We start from the raw sequence: 9,151 nt of genomic DNA on the forward strand, positions 1-9,151 counted from the left end.
GGAAAGTTTAGTTTGGCAGCTGGTTAAGAGACTTAGCTCTGGGTCCTCAATCATGGCCAAGCCCCTGTCAGGCTTAGCATTAGATTTTCAATCACGGTCAAGCTGTTTGTCAGGCCTAGATAGGAACACGCTATGTGGTAGAATAATCAGGAATTTATGTATCCATCTTTCTGATGGTCTGGGTTTGAATTGGTCATTGATTATTTCTTTTACAATGTTTTTCAGCCTTGTAAAACTTGCTGCAAGAAATTTCCAGGTTTGTTTCATAAATTTATGTGACAAGTAACAATGTTAACCAATTAGTCAAGTATGATAGAATAAGAACATATCCAACTTCTTAAATTTCTGTAGTTTTGCTCTGCAAAACGGCCAGCTAGAGAAAGTGTGTTTTGATCCCAGGATTGCTGTCTTAAATCTTGGAGGGACAGTAAAACATCATCAGGATCTTTGTTCAGAAAAGATGAATCATAAATCAACATCCTGGTGCATTTTGTTTGTTTGTTTGCCTCTGATTTTCCAAGGTCTCTTTGACCTAGAAGTAGAATGTGTCTGAGGTTTCCATGCCTACTGACCTCTCATGGTCAGTCAGCACACAATACTGATAATCAAGAGCTATAATATTGCTGACAAGTTGGTACACACAGTTGCTTTATTTTGCAAGTTAGTGATTGGTTATGACAACCACTGTTAAAATCTTTCTTCTATATTATGCACTTCTCATACTTTCTTTAAAATTTGGCTATTTCAAGAGCTCAAGGTGATCTCTTTTGGCATGTATGTATCGAACAGGGGAGATTTAAATTTATTATACATTCAGAAGCTTACCCAATAGTCTTCTTGTTAGGAAAATCTACAGAGAAAATTATATATGGTAATAACTAGGACCTGGTTATGGCCCCAAAATAAAGTTAGATCTATGTAAATTTTCATTAACAAAATAATTCCCAGTTGTTGAAAAACTGATTCTCGTTCTCAAATTTTAAAAAGTTAATGTAGGTATTTCTTAAGCATCATCAAACAGCAATTGTGGCACTAAAATGTGTTTTTCTATAGAGCTGGCACAGTATAAAAGGCATTGGAACTTGCTTTGTTGGTAATGATTGAATTTTTTTTGGCCAGCTAGAGAATAAAAGTCTTTAGGTTGAAAGAGTCTGACCTATGGTATTCAGTTTACAATTGCTGCATGCTTTGTGTCAGTTTTGCCATCTATGTTTTCTGTTTATTATCACTCAAAACTCAATGGCTTATTCATCTGTACTTGTTAATGTGAACAAAACAAAAGCAGAGAAAACATACTAATTAAAAAATTCCAAAAATAAAAACCATCTATAAACCCATGTACAGGAGCAATGATATGCTTGCCTTACATAATGATGCATTTGAAGAGGTCATCAAAAGTGTATTTCTTATTATTAATATTCTAGGACTAACTGAGTCTAAAACCAAGGTAAACTGAATTTTATTTATAACACCCGAAGGACTGCTAACATTATGACCTTTTTCTCAAATGTGCAAAGGAGAAGAGCTCCATGCTGCCAAATGTTCTATTATCCCAAACTTTTACAAATGTAATACTTTGCCATGTCCTAACAGTTGGAAAATGGTAAACACTGCCTAAGGTCTAAGATTGAAGTATAGCAGAGAAACCATGCTCTGAATTCCAGTAGTGCACCCTACAGATGTTACCATGACTACAGAAAAGCAGACCAAAATTCCCACAGACATTCCCATCCATGTACCAAAAACATCACGGCTGTCGTTTAAACTGAGCACCCAGCAATGAAATAAAGTGTGGAAGTACGGCCGTGTGCAGAGAGTGATCATGCAGGGTCTGACCCCCTGATGATTATAGTTTTCTCCTCTGGCTCTAGGGTGAGAAAGAAGAAAAGGATATGAATAGAGGAGGAAAACAGGAAAAACAAAAGGGAAAATTTTTTTTAATTAATAATAATAATTTTTGGCATATTTTCTCTAGACACAACTGTAAATATATACTCTTACAGTTGGAAGCAACCTTGACATGCATCTAGTTCAAATACATCAAAGTCTTTGCATATTGTGCATTTTTTAAAAAGCTGTCAGATTTGGTTGAAAGGAAAGCACACTGGAGGTGGAGAACCAATATCTCACTTGAACTACATGAGGCCATGGAAATGTCACCTAATCTTTCTGGGCCTTGCTCATGACACTGATAAAACAATAAGAGGAAGGGTATAAATTATATACATATCTGTCCAGATTATTTTGAAAGTGCCAGTGAAAATATTTTGAAATCCCAAAGTGCCATCCAAGTATGAAATGCAATGATTATTTTACTTCACTTGTAGCAGAACTCAGAATTAAAACATCAAGATGTCAACGATAAATTTAGTTAACTAAAGCAAGAAGCTTTCTGGTCTTTTTAGACTCAGAAAGGACCTGGAGAAAGAAAGGACACTATCAAAAGGAAATGATGAAAGCAACATTGCTTAAGCAGATATTCACAAAGAGAAAACAGGTTAAATAATAAGATACCGTACCCAATTACAGGATCTCTGTGGGGGCCAGGAAATAAATCATTCAGGATGAAATAAAAATAAGAACATATTTTTAAAAAAACAATGGAATTGGAGGTTGAAGTTTAAAAAATGTTCTAACTGCTGGAAATAAAGAATCAATACTGTGCTCAACACTGAACACTAAATTGAGGCATTAGAATTTTTTAGAAACATAAATAATGTCCTTGGAAAGAATAATGTCATGATGTATCAGTAAACATTCATATAAAAATATTTTCTTTGTGGAACATTAGTCCCCAAATCAGCTGTTCTTAAACACGGGGTTTTTTGCTGCAGACCTGAAGAGATATTTTGAGACTTAACTGGAGCAGACAAGAGAGAACACAGCCTTGGCGTGGTTAAGCATGGCTGGGGGAAGGTTGCTGATGAAAAGGGTAAGTAAAATTAAGCATGATATTTATTGGAATCAAACTTCTTATTACTACAGTAAAGACAGTATGAGGACAAGTTGGGATTTTGTGTGAGTATTTTATACAAAGTAGTATTATTGGGTACTTACGATAAGCAATAAGCTATGCCAAGCACTATGGCATTTACACTATTTTTTCTTTTTCTTAATTGAGATATAAATAATTGACACTTAACACCTAACACTGCATAAGTTTAAGGTGTAAAACATGTTGATCTGATACATCTATATACTGCAATACTATTCCTACTGTAGCATTAGCTAACACCTCTATCAATCACATAATTATCACTTTTTGTAGTGAAAACTGATTTCTCTGCTGCACCTAAACACTTAAATTTCCGTAAGTATTTCATTGTTTCCCAAGTTCTCATCATTCTTTCAAAGACTTCCATTTTACTTCTGTATTTTCTTATTATTAAACCTGACTGGCAACTGGGCACCTCTGAAAGTTATTTTTGCTCATGCTGTTGGTTTACTGTGACTCAATGCAGGTAGTCCAACTATTCTAAAAACAAAGACTCTCAGTTTGGTTCAAAGCTGCCCTCAACTTCTTACTAACTCAGTAAACTTGGTTATATAACTTAATCTCTCCTTGTGTCAGTTTCTTTAGTGTATAGGGAAAATGACCATATCAACTATGTACATTTGTTGTGGTAGTTTTATATATATAATAAAACAGTATATGGCACTTACTACTATTTTATTTAAGTAATTAATTTTTTTTTTAGATTTTTAAAGACTTTTTCCTCCAAATTATTTTTATGAAAATTAGAGATTAGTAGAAATATTGATATAATGGAATGAAAAGATATTATATTATTAAAAGTACATTATGTTCTGGCAATACAGCAATTAATTCTTGTTACTTTTTAATGCTGATATTAATTTTCCACATTTCTTATGTAGACATATTACTTTTTGAATTGCATAAAAAGAAAAAAATTGTTATTAAAATTCAAATTTACAACTGTTGCATAAATAGCCTTTTGTTGCAAATATTTCAACATATCAATATGAGACTAATTTCCTTATAGACATAAATCAGAGTCATTTGTGGTTTTTTTCCCCACAAACTTTCAGACATTTTTAGGCATTAATAGTTGTCTTATTATTTGTATGTTTGGAATTTTCTTGGATAGCTCCATGGATGAGAGAAATGAACAGTTTTTGGGAGGTGGCAGTCATCAATTTTGTTGGACTTTCCAATATAAAAAATTTATGTAATAGCAGGAGGGTATAATTTAAGTGGTAGAGCACATGCTTAGCATGCACAAGATCCTGGGTTCAATCCCCACTACCTCCTCTAAAAATAAATAAAAAGTAAACCTAATTAACCCCCCCAATAAATAAATAAACAAAACACAATACATTAAAATTATGTAATAAATTCAATGCAAATCATATTTTTAGGTAATGTTAATTTTTTAAAAACATTGGTTGTAAGGAGAAGAATTATGACTGATTATTCATAAAACAAGTGAACAAAACCAAAGAACAAAGAAACCATATGAGGAGGCAGATATTTGGCTACGTTTTCTCCCAGGCTTTGAAGTGCTTATCACTTCAGATATTAAGAGCCATAGCTTGTGAGAAACAAAAGTTGTTCTTTTTAGCTTGAAATGTAATGTCATTAAAGAAATAATCAGTAATTTATAGGAAGCATGGCCATTTTGGGTAAAGAGGAAATATTTTGGTTTTAAGCAAACATCAAGTGAAAATGAGGTGCATTATTTTTCAAAGCAGTGGCTAATTATCTGCTTAATGAAAACTGCATTATAGTTTTTGTCATTTTCCTCCTTTTTTTCTTATTTAGAATGAACAGAAAGGACTATTCAGATTAACATTCCTGTCTTTACTCTAGCTTTAATAACCATTTAGAGGACTTATCTGTTCCACCTAGCCTTTACTAAAATCATTCCATATTACCTATTTAGCTATTATAAAACTAGAAACCTTTCTTTGATTATAATAAAATACAAGGTTAAGTTCCAATGACGCAGGGATATATTCATGGTAAGCCTGTTTTATACCTATTATGTTAGAAAGGAATCCATCCTGCCATCCAAAAGTAAATAAAGTCACTAATTAAAAGACAGTCATCTTGTCAAAGTTATTAATGAATATTAAGAAGATTTTAAGGGGAGAATCTGCAGATTGCATTCCATTCTAACACCAATATGAAGCCATCCCTGGCAAATGTTTACAATATTTAAAATAGTAGGAATTTTTTATTTCTAACAGTTTAAAATTTGGGAAATATACACCCGAGAATTATAAAACAAGTCATGGTTACAATGGCATGATTAATCTAGTGTCATTAAAGTGTCACTGTAATATCTGCAGCACCAAGACTGAAAATTTGAACCTTTTTGTATGTATTATGTGAAATAAATTCTAAAGGCAATGCAAACATTCATTAGCAAGAATGTATTTCAAAAACAGCCCTGCCACCTTCTGTTCTTAGTACTTCCTATCTGGTTTCAAAGTCAAATCAGTAGAATTATATGACTAACTTAAACACATCACAGGATTAACAGCTTAATCAATGGCTTTACTTCTAGAAGGACATTAACGCTAACTTCCCTATGTTCATTAAATCAGATGTGTAGAAAAATTTATTTCATTAGCCAGTTTTAATTTTTCAAAAAGTTCACTTATGGAGACTATACAGAACACTTTTTAGAGTTTGCATGTGTATGTTTATTATGTTATTGAGTTCCAAAATATTTTAAATATTTGATTTTCTCCTTTTTAGCTTTGCTTTTACAGTATATGCAAGCTATGACTGGAAATGGAATTCTTATCATATAAAATAAAATTTCAGGAAATTGAATTAGTAGATGGCACTGTGAGTCTGGATATGACACAAAGAGAATGAAAGATGAAACTTTAGACCCAAATACAGCAAAGAAAAATCTGACGACACAAAGGGAACACGTTTTTGAAGTGTCATGTGTCCTGTTTTTAATTTATTAAGTTCAATGTCTTTTGTCTGAAGACAACATTTCAAATTGAGTCTTAAAGGCACATTATTAAGGAAAAATTACTACAGTATGAAAAGCTTCCAGGTTGCTCCTACAAAGTAAAACAAGATACAAACCCACTCCTTCAAGGACATTCACTCCGGTAAAATTTTGATGCTGTGTAAAATATTTGAAAAAAAGCCATTAAAACTGATGTTGACACATGTATTGGAAACCCTGCCATCATTCTCACATTATTGCCAATACAACACAACAGAAATTTAGATGCAGGACAGAAATTAGCTGAAAATTTCATGACAGTTCATTCTAGGACAAAAGTAGTAAAATCCTTTACCTCTTGGTATGTAAGCCCTGTCAAAGGTAAAATCTACAGTATTCTTAAAGAAACTTTTCCATTTTGTCTTTTTTTCTTATTTAATGTTACAAATGACACCATTTGGGATATTACTCTGTCACAGAGGCCAAATATTACACATTTGACTACTTGGGAAACCCCCATTCTGAATAGGTAATAAAAATGGGTATATACTGATGTTAGTTCTATTTTTCATAATGTCTACATCATAATTATGACATGTGTGCTGTAATAACCTTCATAAATTCATTTATTTTTATGGTGCTTTCCTGTCTCTATTCATTTAATACACATTTTTTAAGGACTCCTGAGAAATTGGGGGTGATAAACAAAGAGAGAATGTGCAAAGTGCCTGTTGTGTGGGCAAAACTTTTCATAATCATTGCCACAGACTCAGCTTGCATCCATGATGCTTTCTTACATCTATTTTCTTTTCCCAATATCACCGTGGTTTATGAACATATGGAACTTACTTTTTCTCTTTTCTCTATGTGGGCCTGGATAAGTACTTTATCAAAATTTAAAAGCTGGTTTTGATAAAATTCAACACCCATTTATGATAAAAACTTTCACCAAAGTGGGTATAGAGGGAACATATCTCAACATAATAAAAGCTATATATGACAAACCTACAGCCAGCATAGTACTCAACGGTGAAAAACTCAAAAGCTTCCCATTAAAATCTGGGACAAGACAAGGCTGCCCATTATCACCACTCCTATTCAACATAGTCTTGGAAGTCCTAGCCACAGCAATCAGGCAAGAGAGAGAAATAAAAGGGATCCAAATTGGAAAAGAAGAGGTAAAAGTGTCACTATAAGCAGATGACATTATACTATATATAGAAAACCCTAAAAAGTCCACACAAAAACTTCTAGAAATAATTGAAGAATTCAGCAAGGTAGCAGGTTACAAGATTAACATTCAAAAATCAGTTGCATTTCTTTACACTAATGATGAATCAACAGAAAAAGAAAGTAAAGAAACAATCCCCTTTAAAATAGCACCCAAAGTAATAAAATACCTAGGAGTAAATCTAACCAAGGAAGTGAAAGACTTATACACAGAAAACTATAAAACACTGATTAAGGAAATTAAAGAAGACTTTAAAAAATGGAAAAATATCCTGTGCTCCTGGATTAGAAGAATCAATATTGTTAAAATGGTCATACTTCCCAAGGCAATCTACGGATTTTAATGCAATCCCTATCAAATTACCCAGGAAATATTTCACAGCACTAGCACAAATCACAATAAAATTTATTTGGAACCACAAAAGACCTAGAATTGCCAAAGCATTACTGAAGAAAAAAAGAAAGAGGCTGGAGGAATCACTCTCCCAGACTTCAGACAATACTATAGAGCTACAGTCATCAAGACAGCATGGTATTGGTACCAAAACAGACATATGGACCAATGGAACAGAATAGAGAGCCCAGAAATGAACCCACAAACTTTTGGCCAACTAATCTTCGACAAAGGAGGAAAGAATATACAATGGAATAAAGACAGTCTCTTCAGCAAATGGTGTTGGGAAAACTGGACAGCAGCATGTAAAGAGTGAAGCTAGAACACTCCCTTACACCATACACAAAAATAAACTCAAAATGGATCAAAGACTTAAACATAAGACAAGATACGATAAACCTCCCAGAAGAAAATATAGGCAAAACATTATCTGACATACATCTCAAAAATGTTCTCCTAGAACAGTCTACTCAAGCAATAGAAATACAAGCAAGAATAAACAAATGAGACCTAATGAAACTTACAAGCTTCTGCACAGCAAAGGAAACCATAAGTAAAACAAAAAGACAACCTACGGAATGGGAGAAAATTTTTGCAAATGAAACCGACAAAGGCTTGATCTCCAGAATATATAAGCAGCTCATATGACTCAATAAGAAAAAAAACAAACCCAATCCAAAAATGGGCAGAAGACCTAAACAAGCAATTCTCCAAGGAAGACATACAAATGATCAATAGGCACATGAAAAAATGCTCACTATCACTAATTATCAGAGAAATGCAAATCAAAACTACAATGAGGTATCACCTCACACCAGTCAGAATGGCCATCATTCAAAAATCCACAAATGACAAATACTGGAGAGGCTGTGGAGAAAGGGGAACCCTCCTAAACTGCTGGTGGGAATACTGTGGAAAACAGTATGGAGATTCCTCAAAAGACTAGGAATAGACTTACCATATGACCCAGGAATCCCACTCCTGGGTATATTTCCAGAAGGAACCCTACTTCAGGATGACACCTGCACCCCAATGTTCATAGCAGCACTATTTACAATAGCCAAGACATGGAGACAGCCTAAATGTCCATCAACAGATAACTGGATAAAGAAGAGATGGTATATTTATACAATGGAATACTACTCTGCCATAAAAACCAACAACATAACGCCATCTGCAGCAACATGGATGCTCGTGGAGAATGTCGTTCTAAGTGAATTAAGCCAGAAAGAGAAAGAAAAATACCATATGAGACCCTTCATATGTGGAATCTAAAATAAATAAATAAATTCCAAACAGAAACAGATTCATAGACATAGAATACAAACTTGTGACTGCCAGGGGGATTGGGAGTGGAAAGGGACAGACTGGGATTTCAAAATGTAGAACAGATAAACAAGATTGTACTGTGTAGCACAGGGAAATATATACAGGATCTTGTGGTGGCTCACAGTGAAAGAGAATGTGACAATGAATGTATGTATGTTCATGTATAACTGAAAAATTGTGCTGGAATTTGACACAACATTGTAAAATGTCTATGACTCAATAAAAAAAAGTTAAAAAAAATTTAAAAGCTGGAAGAAACTTCAGT

This window comes from Camelus dromedarius, chromosome 3 (genome assembly GCF_036321535.1).
Source record: "Camelus dromedarius isolate mCamDro1 chromosome 3, mCamDro1.pat, whole genome shotgun sequence".
In the NCBI taxonomy this organism is placed as follows: Eukaryota; Metazoa; Chordata; class Mammalia; order Artiodactyla; family Camelidae; genus Camelus; species Camelus dromedarius.